This window comes from Amblyomma mixtum, chromosome 2 (assembly GCF_055824585.1).
Source record: "Amblyomma mixtum isolate Tamu chromosome 2, ASM5582458v1, whole genome shotgun sequence".
NCBI classification, from domain to species: domain Eukaryota; kingdom Metazoa; phylum Arthropoda; class Arachnida; order Ixodida; family Ixodidae; genus Amblyomma; species Amblyomma mixtum.
This window is the reverse complement of record NC_143013.1, coordinates 147,752,415-147,768,455: the sequence shown is the minus strand read 5'-3', so window position 1 is coordinate 147,768,455 and position 16,041 is coordinate 147,752,415. Positions and strand designations below refer to the sequence as shown.

The 16,041-nt window shown below is 47.5% G+C and overlaps 2 pseudogenes; one reads left to right on the top strand and one right to left on the bottom strand.

Annotated features, from left to right (window-relative positions):
• Positions 1-6,701: 6,701 nt before the first annotated feature.
• On the top strand, positions 6,702-7,992 carry LOC149361209 (uncharacterized; annotated as a pseudogene).
• A 532-nt stretch (positions 7,993-8,524) lies between these two features.
• LOC149361208 (uncharacterized) lies at positions 8,525-14,690 on the bottom strand (annotated as a pseudogene).
• Between the last annotated feature and the right edge of the window lie 1,351 nt (positions 14,691-16,041).

Below are 16,041 nucleotides of genomic sequence, written 5' to 3'. Positions count from 1 at the left end.
TCGTAACAGCCTTGTTTTATCTGAGGCTGAAGAAATACTAGCAAAACAATGGCTGGTGGTTCAGCATTGCTACATACCCACAAATCTTGGAAAAATGCATTTTTGAACGGAAAAGCGCTTATGCACCCAAAGTTCTTTCATATAGTGTGAGATTTCACTATAGAACAATATATTCAGAAATCTCTTGTCGACAGAAATGAATTTTTTTTGCGATGAATGTTTCAGCCATCGGTAAAAGCGTTCCCCATTGTTTTTTAGAGACAACCTTGTCTGCTCGGTATGCACGATTAAAAAACTTTAAAAGATTTTGCTACAGCACACACACATTTCCACAGCAGTAGCTTACACTTTTCCAATATTAAAAAATTTTGTCCGAGTGTGTTGGACGTGACCTTGAAATATTGTGCAAAAGCACGGTTTTTTGCTGGTTGGCAGAACCGCCACGTACTTCAAAGCCCGACTTAGGTGTTCATTGACCCTGGGAGCCAGAATGCGCCTTTCCTTAGCCAAGTTAGACAACACCGTATACACAGACGCTGCCGTATATCCGCGCGAGAGAGAACGCGTAGCCGCGACGGTAGTGGTAAACAAGGAAGGAAATATGATCACGTGTGCCACGGCAAAGGTCGCCGGCACAGCGGAGGCCGAAGAGATTGCCGTTGCGCTGGCGGCAGCAGAAGGCTACAGAACGGGCCGATCTCTCAACATACTGACGGACTCGAAGGAGACGTGTAGGAACTACACGAGGGGCAGGATCAGCAGAACAGCCCTTAAAATACTCAGCGGGGTAACCTCCGCTGAGGAGAAACCCAGGCATAACCTAATCTGGATCCCGGGCCACGTGGGCATAGTGGGGAACGAAAGGGCAGACAGCCTAGCTCGAGGTAACGCATTCCGAGCAGGGCAGTCAAATATTCCGGAGCTCCGCCTACAGGCTTGCGAGGGGGGATACGCAGAGACCTTGCACTTGCATAGGGGAGCTAGAATTAGATATCTACCACCACACAAAGCCCTAACAAAGGAGGAAGCGACCGGCTGGCGCAGATTACAGACCAACTCCTTTCCTAACCTACACATACTTAATAAGATGTTCCCGACACAATACAGAGCCACCTGCCCTTGGTGCGATGCCACACCTACACTTTATCATATCACGTGGGAATGCGAACGCAACAAAGCATTCCACCAACACGAACACCCGAGTGCGGAGCAATGGGAGAGTCGGCTCACCAGCGGCGAGCTCGCGACCCAAAGGGCCTTAGTGCAGCACGCGACTGATGCAGCACGACTCAGTGGAGCCTTGGAATAGGGGCTCACCCTTGCTGACGAGAAGCCTCAAGTCGCCAGCGCCAGGGAAGACGACGCAGACTTCACAACCGCGAATCCCTTGAAAGATACAATAAAGTTTTCACTCACTCACTCACTCACTCACTCACTCACTCACTCACTCACTCACTCACTCACTCACTCACTCACTCACTCACTCACTCACTCACTCACTCCTCAAAACCAATGGAGTCTACAACGCCGTCAACGCCAATGCCAATGAACCCAATGAACGCCCGCGGCCTTTTGCTCCAGTGACGAGTTTTTTGCTACAACACTTCCTTTGATGGCGCTAGCCAGTTCGGTGTGGAGGTATCTGACACCTCCCACATGGTTAGCGCGTGCCAATGAAACGCTTCTGTTCCCCCAACCCTGACCCCACGCGAGATGAGTGGGGGGAGGCCCCGCTCGGTGGTCAATACCTCAAGACCCAAAAGGCCTTGGTTCAACGGATACTGGCGGCGTTGATTGGCAAGGAGGCCCCGGAATAGGGGATTTACCTAGTGTTGTGAGGGAAATGGGCCAATAGGGCTCTACCTCAATCACCACTCTGTAACCATTTAATGGCTGATATATGTTTTTCACCGCCACTACCACGTAGATCAAAAGGCGATTGAGGTGTTAACTGACCCAGGAAGCCAGTTATGCGCTTTTCCTTTCATATCGTGACCCTATCAGAGGCTTCACATCAGCATGCGAATTTTGCGTGTTGGGAGGCAGATGGTGCTTTTGCAGTAAAAGCAAAAAGTGATAGTGTAGTGTTGTTAAAACAAGTACACGTGCGAAAGCATGAGTTCAGTCTCATTGGATAATGGTTTTGCTTAGCTGGGCCACCTGTATGCCTGGAGACGATATTAGACTCAGGTTAAGCTGTTATCGAAGTTAATCTCATCAGATCTGCTCGTGCCACAAATGGAAGTTGCTGAAGACGACGGTATGCAAACAGTACGAAAGTGCGTTGCAGTGTAACACGAGGCGTGATCGGCCGCGGCGATAGCATATTGTTTTCGTGCAGCAGCCAACGAAGCTGATTTGTTTGCGCTGCCGCGGTTTCGAATGCCAGCCGCGGAAATATATATGTTGTTTAGTTATACAGTTTTGGTGAAGGTTTCAAAAATGGCTCGGGGTTTTCAGCTTTGGTCGTGAAGCACAGCTTTTGCTCAAAAAGACAGTTCACTCAAGGAAAGAAATGGAAACCGAACTGTTGTAATTCCTTACCTGCATAACACCTCGGACCACACAGAAAATATCGGAGATCGCAGCAACGTCCAAGTGCTGGTGTCTGCGCCCTAGAAAGGTTGGAATACTTTGGAAGATGAGAAATCTCTTCCAAACAACTAAGGAGCCTTGCACAATCAAACATCCTGTTTCGTTTGTTTCGTGTTCATCAGGGCTGGTGTGTGAAATTCTTTTCTCTTGCGGATCCAGTTACATCGGTCAAACCGTCCTGTATCTAAATGAGCCCCGCCGCGGTGGCTGAGTGGTTATGGTGCCCGGCTGCTGGCCCGAAAGACGCGGGTTCAATCCCGGCCGCGGCGGCTGAATTTCTTTGGAGGAGAAATTCTAGAGACCCGTGTACTGTGCAATGTCAGTGCACGTTAAAGAACCCCAGGTGGTCGAAATTTCCGGAACCCTTCACTACGGCGTCTCTCATAGCCTGAGTTGCTTTGGGACGTTAAACCCCAATAAACCAATGAACCATGTATCTAAATGAAAGGTTAAGGGAGTAGAAGAGGAAGGTCGGCAATCACCGGGACGGGAACCTTTATGCAATAAATATTTATAATTAAGACCGAAAAGCCTTGTAAAACCACTTAAAGCATGCATGATACTTGCTATGCATAGGAGCCAGGATATAAGAAAAATAATTGAAGGAGATATGATTAAAAAAGCGGGTAAATCATGTGTCAGCGCACAATATATTTCTGCTGACTTTCAAAGACTCGATATTTCTAAGTTTGGCCATCTGAAGTCGGCATTTTCAGTTGGATGCATCATGAAGGAAGCTGTACATGCCATGCATTCTGTCAATAAACGAGTACTTTGAAGTGAGCGCTTGCGTTGTCTACATCTTCCTTTGTCCTTGTTCGTGTGCGCTCGTAGGTGGTCTGCTATGCAACGCCAAGTCGTCCATCAGTCTGAGCTTCATAATTCATACAGCAGGTTGGCGTTGAGTGAGGTGGCCAGGCATGTTTTGGCTGAATAGGCTTCGTAAGGCTGCGAACTTACTACGTGGGCCTTTACGAATCACAACGTAATCAGTCTTCTCCAGCAAGGCGGATATACCCACCTTAGTTAAGAGATATTCCATGTCGTCTAGGCCTACTGTTCATCGACGGAACCTACGGCTCTCAAGATGGTGATTTCTTCAGCGTAAAAGGCAAAAGTACGATGGCGTAATGGCAGCAAAGAGCGAGGGAAGTTTTGCCATTACAAGTTTGAATAGTGTGGGCGAAAGAACAGCACCGTGCTGTGCATCGTAACAGTTTGGTCGTTGAAGGCCAACGTGGGCTCCTAGTTTAATTTGGTAACTCTATTTGGCTAGTAAGCTTTGATGAACGTGAATGTGGGGCCACGCACCACAGCTAACCTCCAGGTGTGAATGACCACTGTATGTGGGACGGAGTCGCAGGCCATATGTAACCATAGTCAAGAAATGTTAAAACAGGAGCCAGTTGCTTAAATATATGTGGAAACCTATGAGCAACTTAGCAACACAAGGGGAAAAAATTATACTCGATCAATGACTTTCAGAGCGACGCACTTATTCGGCAGCTGAAATTCCTCTTTACTTCAGGTCCTATCCCCCGCCACTATGATCCTTCCGCTCCAACCTAAGTTCACACGGATGCAAGTCGTGTTGGAAATAGTGCTGTTCTGACGCAACGCAGTGACCAGCAAGAGCACGCCACTGCATATGCATATGCGAGGCAGTTCCTAAGCAATCCTGAGCGGAGCTATACGGTCACCGAAGAGGAATGTCTTTCGGATTCATGTTCAATTTCTTTATTTCAGCATCTTTTGCCGATCATGCTGTGATCTTCGCATTGAGCGGTTTTCCTCAGTACTTGTACGGAAGCCCATTCACAATATTCACTGGCCATCATTCCCTCTGCTGGCTGATAAACCTTAGACAAACTTGTGTTCGTCTAGCTCTCGGAATTTCGTTTACAAGGGTGTAACTTCGATGTCGTCTGTAAGAGTGGTCGACGGCACTCAGACTCAGAATGTATACAGCGGCTCCCGCTTGCTACCATTGAGTTTGACGCCGACATCTGCGACAATTGCATTTCATTCCTGGCACCAGAATTTCCAGACGTCCACGTCTTTCAAGCCGACCAACAAAAGATTCTCGACATCAAGCCCTTTTTTTCCCTACGGGCCGTTTTTGTGCATGCTGCGGTCTCCTAACCAAAAATAAAAAGTGTTCTCCGGTGGGTACACCTTTCGTGCTTGTGGTTCCAAAAAAGCCTTTGCCTGCCTGTTTTACACCTACTTCACGACGACCACACGTCCGGTCATCGCGGATCGGCTCGAACCGTCCGCCGCACGCAAGAACTGTTTTATTAGCAGAGAATGCTATCCAACACTTAACTGTACATGGCGAGTACCGCACCTATAAGGGTTTATTGCACAGGCATCTTTTTCTTCTGAACTCGTTATGTGGAAACTAGCCAACACAATCAAAGCTTCGTTTTCGTTTGTGCGAAACTGTGATCTGCACACGGAATCGTCGAGAGATTTTTGAACGCGGTGCGTCGTCGATGGTGCGTCGGACAGTGGAGCGAAGCGCCTGCAAGCCCCGCGCTGCGCGTGTGCACGTGCGAGTGGTGTGTGCGAGGCGGGCACGAGGAGCTGAGAACTGAAGTGTCAGTAAACCGAGGTGTGAAGGAAGACACTCCAGCGGAAGTCTGGCCATTCAAGCGTAGAGGTGCCAGCCGTCGGACGTTGGGACCGCGCTGGAGACTTCACTTAGACGGGAACCTCATCCAGGCTCCTCCGGCTCAGAGATTGTGCAAACACTCCTGTGGTTCAGGGAAATTCTGGACGACTACTGCGCACGCCTTCGGCTTTTCCCAGTCCCTGCTAAGGGCCTGAGTAAAGCCGATGAGCGAACTTTGAGGCGCCTGCAGACCAACACTCTGTTGTGTCCTGCAATAGAAATATTTCGACCCCAAAATTGATGGGCGCTGTCCTCACTGTGCGAAGTATCCGATACCTTCCACATGGTTTGGGCCTGTCAGAAGAATCCTTCCCTTCCCCTCAATCTTTCCCCTTCCCGAGAGACATGGGAGGCAGCCCTGCTCAACTGCTCGGAGCTGGAGTCTCAAAGGGCTCTAGTCCGACGGGCGGGAGTAGCGGCCTCGTCCAGCGGGGTCCCGGACTAAGGACTCCACCTATGTAAAGGGTCATTTTTGGCCTGCAAACTCTGCTTTAGTTCATTAAAAAGTTGTCACCATCACCACCACTTCACTTGCATCACTGACGCAGGCCTACTGCGTCCCTTTAAAGTTTGGAAATGACAACCGATGATGTGAGGGTCCGTGCTGCCAAGGCCTCCTTGGATGGGCTGCATAAGCCTACGGTGTTTCAGGAGGCCGTCGAGGGACCTGGCTACGGTTTTCCTGCTGCAGCTACCAAGTTCTTGGGGACGGCTGATAGGCGTTCATCAGCGTCTCGCGTATTCATCTCCGCTCCTTACCACCTGGCTTTCTACCACCGCTTCCCACGACGCAACGCCAGCGACGCATCGCAAGTCAATAACCCGTGTCCTTGCTGCGTGCATTCTCGCTTCACCTGAGACGCTTTGTATCAGGTGTATCTGTAATGTTGTATGCGTGTCGATTTTGTGTTTTTCTTGTTGCTTACGTTTTTTATTGGCTCCTTTCCTTTGAAGTGTAAACACGGCTTTGTTTCGTTTTGTTTGATCTGTTTGTTTTTTCCTTCGAACCTGCACGCGATAGCGTTCCCCTCCGGCAGTCGGAGACACGCGTCACTAGACAGTTTTAGCGGAGCGTAATTGCGCCTCCGCTCCGCTCACGGTTCTCGCTCACCCTAACCGGAGCGTTGGCCATAAAATTTCTTTTTAGCTGAGCGGGAACGAGGCGAACTGCACAAAGAGCCTCTGGTGTTGAAATGTGAAACTAGGCAACAGGAAAAAAAGAATAGCTTCATTTTTCGTCGCAGTATAAAGACATATTTTTGCACGTAAACATTTTATAAGATGTAGATAAGATGTAAGGTAAAATGCATATGCTGTTTTTGAGCAGTCGTTTTTTATTTCTGTTATCGAGCACAGTTGCGAGCCAACGCCAGGTCAGAAAGTAGTCGTGATGAGGCGAGCCTCGTGTTCGTTCCTCTGCTGTCTTTTGCGCGATACGTGCAGTGTTTGTCTTGTACTGCTAGCTAGTGCTTTGCTTACGAGCCGGCGTCATGACACAAATGAGGAGTGTGCTGCAAGACCCACTCTTGTTAAGTCAGCTCCCCTGGCACGACATTGAAGACCTTTTGGTAATGGAATTTTCTGTTACTCGGTGAGATCCGCTTTCGGCGTCCGGATATCTGAATATCGACGCTATGGAAAATGGACTTTTCCGATCGTACTTTCGCTTCGAAAAAGCTGACATTAGAAGAATGAAAAGTGCTCTGCTTGTTCCTGACGTCATCGCGACGCCGCAAAGAGTGATCGTCCGCGGAGATGAAGCCCTGTGCATCACTTTGCGTCGCCTGTCATACCCTAACAGGCTCTGCGAATTAGAGCAACTTTTCGGCCGGCACTATTCAGTGATTTCGTCGGTGACCAGCATTGTGCTCTTGCACATAGAGGACAACTTCGTTCACCTCCTAAAAGACGTGAACAATCACAGCTGGCTTGATTTGCCTACAATTGAAGCGTTCTCCCACGTAAGGAATTCATTCGAATTTCTTAAACCACCATTACAGACATTTACTTTGCAGGCTGTGCATTTCATAGGGGCTCCCCTTCACAACTGTTGGGGGTTCATAGACGGAACCGCCCGAGCTATTAGCAGGCCATCACCTAGCCAAAAGCTTTTCTTCTCTGGACACAAACGCATACACGCTGTGAAATATAAGTACATCATGTGTCCGAACGGCATCATATGCCAGCTCAGCGGGCCATTCTTCGGTAGCCGGCACGACTCTGGTGAGTTCCTTGTTCAGCTTTTTCTGGCATGGCTTGAGCACAACTAACTTTTGTAGAGGAAGGAAACAGCGAGTTAACCCGTTTACTTATTTACATGTCTTTCGGGTATCCTGCGGAAAAGCAAGACATACGAAAAACTGGAAAAGCTTGTCCAAGGGCACAGCTACTGCTTGTATGGGGACCCGGCTTACCCAATGAGGCCACTGTTGTTAAAGCCCCATGGTGGAGGCAGGATAACAGCACGGCAGGAATCATTTAATAGGGAAATGAGCAAAGTAAGGCAAGCTGTTGAGTGGGGCGTTGGGAAGATCGCAGGGTTGTTTGCATTTCTTGATTTCAGAACAAATCAGAAGCTCCACCGGCAGAACTTGCCTCGCATGTACAGGGTCAGTGCACTTCTTGCAAATTGCCACACATGTGTCTATGGCTCTCAAGTATCCCAGTACTTTGGCCTCGAGCCACCAAGTTTAGAAGCATATCTCACTCCACAGCGCCATTAACGGCCGCATGGAGAGCTCATAAGGTCATAGCACGAAGACTTCAAACATTCAGAACAATGCATGTAGAAAACCGTTTATTTTCAATCCAAGATTCTGGCCCCAACTCCGTCCCTTCTTCAGGAGTGACTGGAATTTTCAGTAGCAGCAGAAGCAGGGAGCTGGCCCGACGCGATGGGCCGTTAGATTCACGTCGATGGAAAGATTCGTTGAGAATTACGCCAGAGTTCAAGAGACCCTCAAGGAGCTCTTGCAGACACCAGGTTCAGTGACCGAAATCAGCAAGGCTATTTTTAGAGGTTACGATCGGCTTTTGTAGAAATTTGAAACCTTGTTAGGTATCCACATTTCCGTAGCCTTCTTTGGGACTTGTGAAGAACTAGGCTCTACAGAGCTCAACATATTGCGCCGCAGGTGCAAAAAAGGTAGCACAGGGTTTCTGCGAGGCTATCTCCCAGTTGCACTTTGAAACTGCGTTTGAGAAGCTGTGGCAGCACAGGAGCACAACAGCAGCACGCCTAGGCCTGAAGTAACCTCATATGTCAAGACCGACAAAACCTCCTGCGAGGTATGAGACAACTTATAGACATGTCTAGCCAGTTGCACTTGACGTTAAAGCCACGCTGCGCAAGGAGTATTTCGCTGCTGCCGACCGAATCATAAGTGAAACAAAGCAGCCTTTTGAGCAGCCGAGCATGGAACAGCTCGTAAAACTAGAAGACATCTTAGCTAGCGCCACTGGAGGTAGTCGGTATACAGCAGATATACTAGAGGCGGCTTTGGGAGTGCATGCAGTTGATTTTTACTTGTGAAGACTCTTGGCGCAGTTTATGCTATGACGAACACTTCTAAACGGCGCTTATTCTACCACAACTCTGGGCATTTTAGAAATTCTACAAAAGCAATCGCAAAACATGTGCGAGTTGATGGTTCAGGTCGTGAAGTATGTTCAGCTTCTGTTTTGCATACCAGCGTCTATTTCTTCCGGGGAACGCTCTTTAGTGCTCTGCACATAATAAAAACGTATTTGCGCAACCGAACGACTCAGGAGACTAAAGATCTGATTAAGAAACGCCAAAGCATAAGGACGTCTAACTCCACAGACAGGATAGAACGAGCAGAGCTATCGAAGCTAATAAATAAGCGCAAGGTAGCCCACATAAGAAAGTTTAACATGGAGAAAATCGAGCATGCTCTAAGGAACGGAGGTAGCCTAAAATCAGTGAGAAGAAAACTGGGCATAGGTAAAATTAGCCGAAGACTTCTACACAAATCTATACAGTAGCGAATCTAATCACCAAGTTACTGAGGGAGGCAGTCGAGCACAGCAATGGGACACCCCGCCAGTAACGAAGGAGGAAGTTAAGAAAGCCTTAGGAGCAATGCAAAGAGGGAAAGCAGCTGGTGAGGATCAGGTAACAGCAGATTTGTTGAAGGACGGAGGCAAGATTGTGCTACAAAAACTAGCCACCCTGTATACGTAATGCCTTGTGACCTCGAGAGTACCACAAGCTTGGAAGAACGCTAACATTATCTTAATTCATAAGAAAGGAGACGTCAAGGACTTGAAGAATTACAGACCGATCAGCTTATTGTCCGTTGGCTACAAGGTATTTACTAAGGTAATCGCTAACAGAGTCAGGACAACCTTGGACTTCAGTCAACCAAATGATCAAGCAGGCTTTCGTAAAGGATACTCGACAATAGACCACATTTACACTATCAATCAGGTGATAGAGAAATGCGAAGAATATAACCAACCCCTATATATAGCCTTCATCGATTACGAGAAAGCATTTGACTCAGTGGAAACCTCAGCTGTCATGCAGGCATTGCGGAATCAGGGTGTGGAAGAGTGTTATGTGAAAATATTGGAAGATATTTATAACGATTGCACAGCTACTATAGTTCTCCGTAAAGTCAGCAATAAAATTCCAATACTGAAAGATGTCAGGCAGGGAGACACGATCTCGCCAATGCTGTTCACTGCCTGCTTACAGGAGGTATTCCGGGGGCTGGAATGGGAACAGTTGGGGATAGGAGTTAATGGAGAATACCTGAGTAATTTGCGATTCGCTGCTGACATTGCCTTGCTACGCCACTCAGGACAAGAACTGCAAAGCATGATCAATCAGTTAGACAGGCAGAACAGAATGGTGGGGCTAAGAATTAACATGCAGAAAACCAAAGTAATGTTCAACAGCCTAGCAAGGGAACAGCCGTTCGCAATTGGTAGCAAGGTGCTGGAAGTAGTAAGAGAATATGTCTACTTAGGGCAGGTAGTGACCGCAGATCCGGATCATGAGAGGGAAATAACTAGAAGAATAAGAATGGGGTGGAGCGCACATGGCAGGTTCTCTCAGATCATGAATGGTAGCTTACCAATATCCCTGAAGAGAAAAGTATACAACAGCTGTATCCTACCGGTACTCGCCTATGGGGCAGAAACGTGGAGGCTAACAAAGAGAGTTCAGCCTAAGTTAAGAACAACGCAGCGAGCTATGGAAAGGAAAATGATAGGTGTAATGTTAAGAGATCGAAAGAGGGCGGAGTGGGTGAGGGAACAAACGCGGGTTAATGACATCTTAGTTGAAATCAAGAGGAAGAAATGGGCTTGGGCAAGGCATGTAATGCGAAGGCAGGATAACCGCTGGTCCTTAAGGGTAACCGAGTGGGTTCCAAGAGAAAGCAAACGTAGCAGGGGACGGCAGAAAGTTAGGTGGGCGGATGAGATTAAGAAGTTTGCGGGGATACAGTGGCGGCAACTGACAATGGACAGGGTTAATTGGAGAGACATGGGAGAGGCCTTTGCCCTGCAGTGGGTGTAGTCAGGCTGATGATGATGATGACGGTAAAATGCATTCTTTACCCTTCTGGATACCAAAGCCCCAGATTTTAGGCACGCATGACAACACAGCCACTATTTCTGGCAGCACAATACGTTATGCACCAACTACAATATTTTATCTTTCGTTGTCCCTGCCTGTTCTACTCCGCTCTTGCAATAAACTCTCAATGCGCTGCATCCGCTCCAACAGCTGATCATGCTGATCTTTGTAAGAATTAATTTGTTGTAGATGCTTCTCCTCCTCGATGCGTACTTTTCTTTCTTACAGTGCTAGCTTTTTTTCGTCTAGTCGCAGCTGGCGATTTGCTAGGGCAAGGTTTTCCTTCTTCAGAAGAAATTCATATTCTTCCCTTCGGGCCAGGAGCTCTAGGCCCATGCTTTGGAGTCCTTGTATCCCTATCAGAAAAACAAAAACATTTTTAGTGTCCCTTGGAGTGAGAATGGTACTAAACTATTGCACCAGTCAGTCATGTTTTAAATATAGTCATGGAGCAGACATTGCGTTCAGTGCAAACTACATTTGTTGCGCTTCAAACTGCTGCACTCGAACAGGGTAAAAATGGCTTGATTCTGTGTAAAGAAGTAAGCATGCAGCATTTGTCAATCCGGCCGACAGGGTTCACCCTAGAGCTGTATACATTCTCAGTGGTGCCTTTTGAGCAGTGAAGCAACATTTCAGAAGAACTAGAGCGTTAGGAGCAAGGGTGAGGAGCGTGCTAACCCTGCCTGGCAATAGCAGGAGCCTTGCACAGCTCAAAAGCTACCCCCTTTGATCTGGACACAGCTGACATAGGCTGTACCCTGCATTCCCAAAGGTTTTTATTCCCGTTTAGAAGCAAGCACACATGAAACAAAGTAAAATTATATGTGGAGCTGAGTGATGTCATGTGATAACTATTGCAATGTTGTGCAAATGGCTTGTGGACCAGGTTGTCAGGTCCAGTTGTGTGAAATTGTTTGCTAGAGTAAGGTCAGAGATACGAAGCCTCATGTTGCAAGTTGTGAAGCTGTATTTGCATCGTGAAGTTGGTGCTGTTAGCTTGAGTGCATCTGTGTACCATTACATGTTCAACAGTGTACAGAACTTGTTTCATGTTATTGTAACCTTGTGTATGCCATGTTACCAGTGGGTGCAAAGGGTCCAAGGTGCAAATGACGGCTTTTTTTTAATCTCCTCTTGTACAGTGTATGCTGTTAGATAAAAATAAACCAATTTCAAGTTTGGCATTCGCCTTTCAAGGTGTGGATGTCGTACCTGAAAAAAGACCCTGTATTCCAATTACAAACCTGCTGGTCATGTGAATGGTGTAGAGATTTTTACATAATGGATAACACTGCTATGATGTCAGCTGAGCACTTTCTGCAAAAGCTTCCAATTTAAAAAGAAAATTGGTGCACACATGATCCATCAACTCCTTCTCCCTCACTTAAATATACCTTTAGAAAGTGCCCTAGAGTCCGAAGTTACAATTCCTCATAAGAGTGCACTTGCCACTCTCAAAACACACAAGCCACCCCGTCGTGGCAGCATAGAGACTCAAGCACTCCACTAAACGATAGTGCAAACACTGCAGTGCTTCAAATTGAATTTTACAGAAGCATGAGTAAATTATGGATACGCAGTTAAAAATGCACCAACCAGAGAAAAGGTATGATGAACAAAGCAGTGACCTTTACTAACTGCATGCTTTTATCTACACCCCAAAATACCTACGCATTCAATAACTACATACGAGTTCATGTTGCTTTGCCGTTGTCATAATTTTTCTCTTCGTTTTATTGTGTTTGTGTAATTCACATTTCAGCAGGGAACGGTGCCATCTTCACAGGTGGGCAGCTACCTCATGAGTGCACGCATACCACTTTAATTGCACATGTGAGGAACATGAGAGAGTGAGCCCTTTTGAGTGTCAACCCTCGTCAGTACAAGTGGACGTTATATTTGGTGGTTGACGAGAAGCTGCATGCATCCTATTAGAGACTCGAATGGAGGGCTCTAGGTTATTTAGGCCACTCAGGGTACTTAACATCCACCGTCACACAGCGCGTGAGCATTTTTTTATTTTTACCTCCAAAATGCACTGGTCATGACCAGAACTCAGTCCGACATCCTTAAATGAATGAAAAATATTCCTGACTTGAGCTAACTATCGCCATGTTTCTGTCAACATAGCCCTCTGTGCCCTGTTACCCCGACTCTGCCTACTTAAAACAAATTTAACAGCAACTTGCCCAAGCCTAAAAAATTTTCAACATGCACGCAGGCACACGTCCGCAATCTGCCTGCAAGCCCGTCTGCTGTGATGCACAACAAAGTAACTGAATGCAAAAATGTGCTCAAGCTCTACTCAGTGTTCCATGCAAAAGCACCACCCAATAAATGCTTTAGGTTGCGTGCAGTACTGTGTTATAGTTTCACCTTTGGGCATGTTTTGAGCTCGCTGCCTCTTTCGCCTTTGCCGAGGCTGTGCTTCTGGCTGGTGCGCCATGGCAGCGTCATCACTTCCCGAGTCATGGATGACTTGTTCTGTGCGGACAGAGCGTGGGCTCTGTGGGGACAGCGGGGCCTCCTCCTCCTCAGGGTGGCATAGCGACTTCAGTATCCAGGAGGCTGCTGACCCGCCACAGTCTGCAAGGAAGCAGCAGTAGAGAAATGCCACTGCTATGATTAACTTTTTCCCACACCACTTCTGAATACAAGTAAATGATGCCAATCCTCCTAGTGTGCATTTTGTTGCTGGCATGACCACATCAGTGTGGAAAAAGAAAAACAACAGTGGACTGACACGATACAAAACACCAGTTTTCTTTAACATCAGTTTTCTTTTCTACTGCATCTTGCTGTGCTCTGTGGGGCTGACAGGCCGTGTTAACTGCACTACTTGGACATCAATGTATGGTGTGGAAGAATGACATATTACTGCCAGAAAATAGAGCAAGATTAGCAGTGTTTGCAAACCCACAGACTTATCGTGCGGCGCTATTGTATAACAACAGAGAGCCATGGAAGTCTATGCATTTACACACCCCGCGGTAAACACTGGGCGGCTTTTTTGTGAATATTTTTTTCTCTCAGTACCTGCGGCAGAAGTATTTTTATACCTAGTTTTAGAAACGTCAACCCCGTACTATTCGACACAGGGCAATTGCTGAGTTCAACATACACTCTGCCTTCGCGACTTGAAGGGATCTGTACTGGATTATTAGAAAGCATGATTAGAAAACTTGCCGCTCATGTCTCCATCGTCGGCCTGGCCTCCGCCCGTGTCCATCGGCAGCACAGCAACGTCCCTCATGTTCTGCGCGGCACGCACTTGGGCAGCAGCCGAAAACGGCGCCGCCAGCGTCCTTTAGCACGGTGCCGTCGCGCTCCCTTTCCTCGGCACTGTCCTCGGCGTATACCCGAATTCGTGGGACATATCAGATACTTCTTGCAGAAGCTGATCCAGCTCACTGTATTGTTCCTCTGTTCCGGATCTGAGGAGAGCGCAGGTTCGATGTGTGATAAGGCATGCAACGTATATGTCAGACACAGCGCAAAACAAAATAGGTACATAAGCACTTACTTGCGTAGGTTCGCTTTGTCCTGGTGGCGAAAATACCCAAGCAACAGGTCCAGCCTGTCGCGCACTGCGCGGAAGGTGAGATCGCGCCCCGCTGCATCGGCCACGTTTCGGCGCACTTCGTCCCAAACGCGGGGGTTACTGAAATGATTTGCTGCGGCTACCTCGCGCAAAAGGCATAGATCCTCGTCTATGCGAAACCTTTTTCTAGGTTTGCGGTTGCATACGCCAATGCTTTTCGCGGAGGCCGAGGCACATTCGCTGTCAGCTGCAGAACAGGCGGCTGCCATGCTGAACGCTGCCGACTCCGAGCGCGCGAGACCAGAATGCCTTGCGTGAGCCTTGCTCGTCGCGCCGTTCCGCGCTTCGCTGGGACTGCGCGCGAGCGGAACAGAAGTGCCGGTCCGCTCACGCGCTCCCGTCTGACGGTTCGGCGCATGCGCAGTAGCGCTCCCGCTAGCCGGCTTACCGGAGCGGAGGCGCAAATACGCTCTGCTACTGATTCGCGACAGAAACATAAACAGGCTTCTAAACAGTCGGCGTTTGGAAGGCATGACCGGCAGGCGCATCTGCGGAGCGTCTAGGTGTTTACGTATTCTTAAGGCAATTGCTTTCATGAATTAGAAATGTCTTCGAGGGTAACTATGCCGTCTTTGACTATTTGTCACTGTAGCTTAGGAACTGAAACTTAAAAGCTTTACACGTTTGTAGCACTTTCCTGTGGCCGCTTTACCAGACATAGAATAGTAAATAATGTTGTAATCACACTTAGCAACTTAACGTTGAGTATGGTATTATTAATATATCTTTTTTTAACAGCCACGGGATTTATCACATGGTGAAAAGAGCTTACATTCAATTTCGTGCGCAGCAGACTCTGGGTTGTTCATGGTTTATTAGTTTTATGTTTGCGAAGAAATCTGGTCCAGGATTGTCGTACAGCGGCCATAAAAAACGAGTTCTAGCTATGCTGAGCAGAAATTGCAAACAACCGCACTGCCAGAACACATCCGTCAGCACTATTCTACATATATTGCCGTACAGAACGTACAACAAAATTTTGATAAGCGAAATATGTTGCTGAATTTAGGCAGCTAGGAAGATCTTTGTCACGCACTAAATCAGATATTGTGCAATTATTCCTAGTTAGTCTTCGGTTATAGCTACACGTGTGAAGCAGATAGTTGGGCGACTGATGGACTCTACAAAGCATTTCAAGAGTGTTACTAGTACTGCTGCAGTGTTTTGCTGTGTAGCTTTTCGACAGCGTGCCTCAATTTGGTGACACCTCGCAGTGTCATCCTCTCGGCAGTTGAAACTCTCCTTTAGTCAATTTGCAGCGGATGTCGATTTGATGCTTTCTACTGCTCTCTATACCGGGCCCACCAATGACGTCTAGTTGAGCCGACTTGCGCTTGTCCGTGGTTTCTCCGCTTCCTACACAGGCTCTAATCGGATTATTTATACTTTTCTTGAGTGAAAAAAAAAAAACAGAATTATATTTATTAGTAATTTTGCAGAACATTTTTACTCAGACTCTACAGCAAACCACTCTGCCCACAGGACTGGAAGGTGGGTAAAAGTGTCCAGCTTTTCAAATCTGGCAATGGCTATTCTCTCGTAATAGGCCGTCGGACCTTC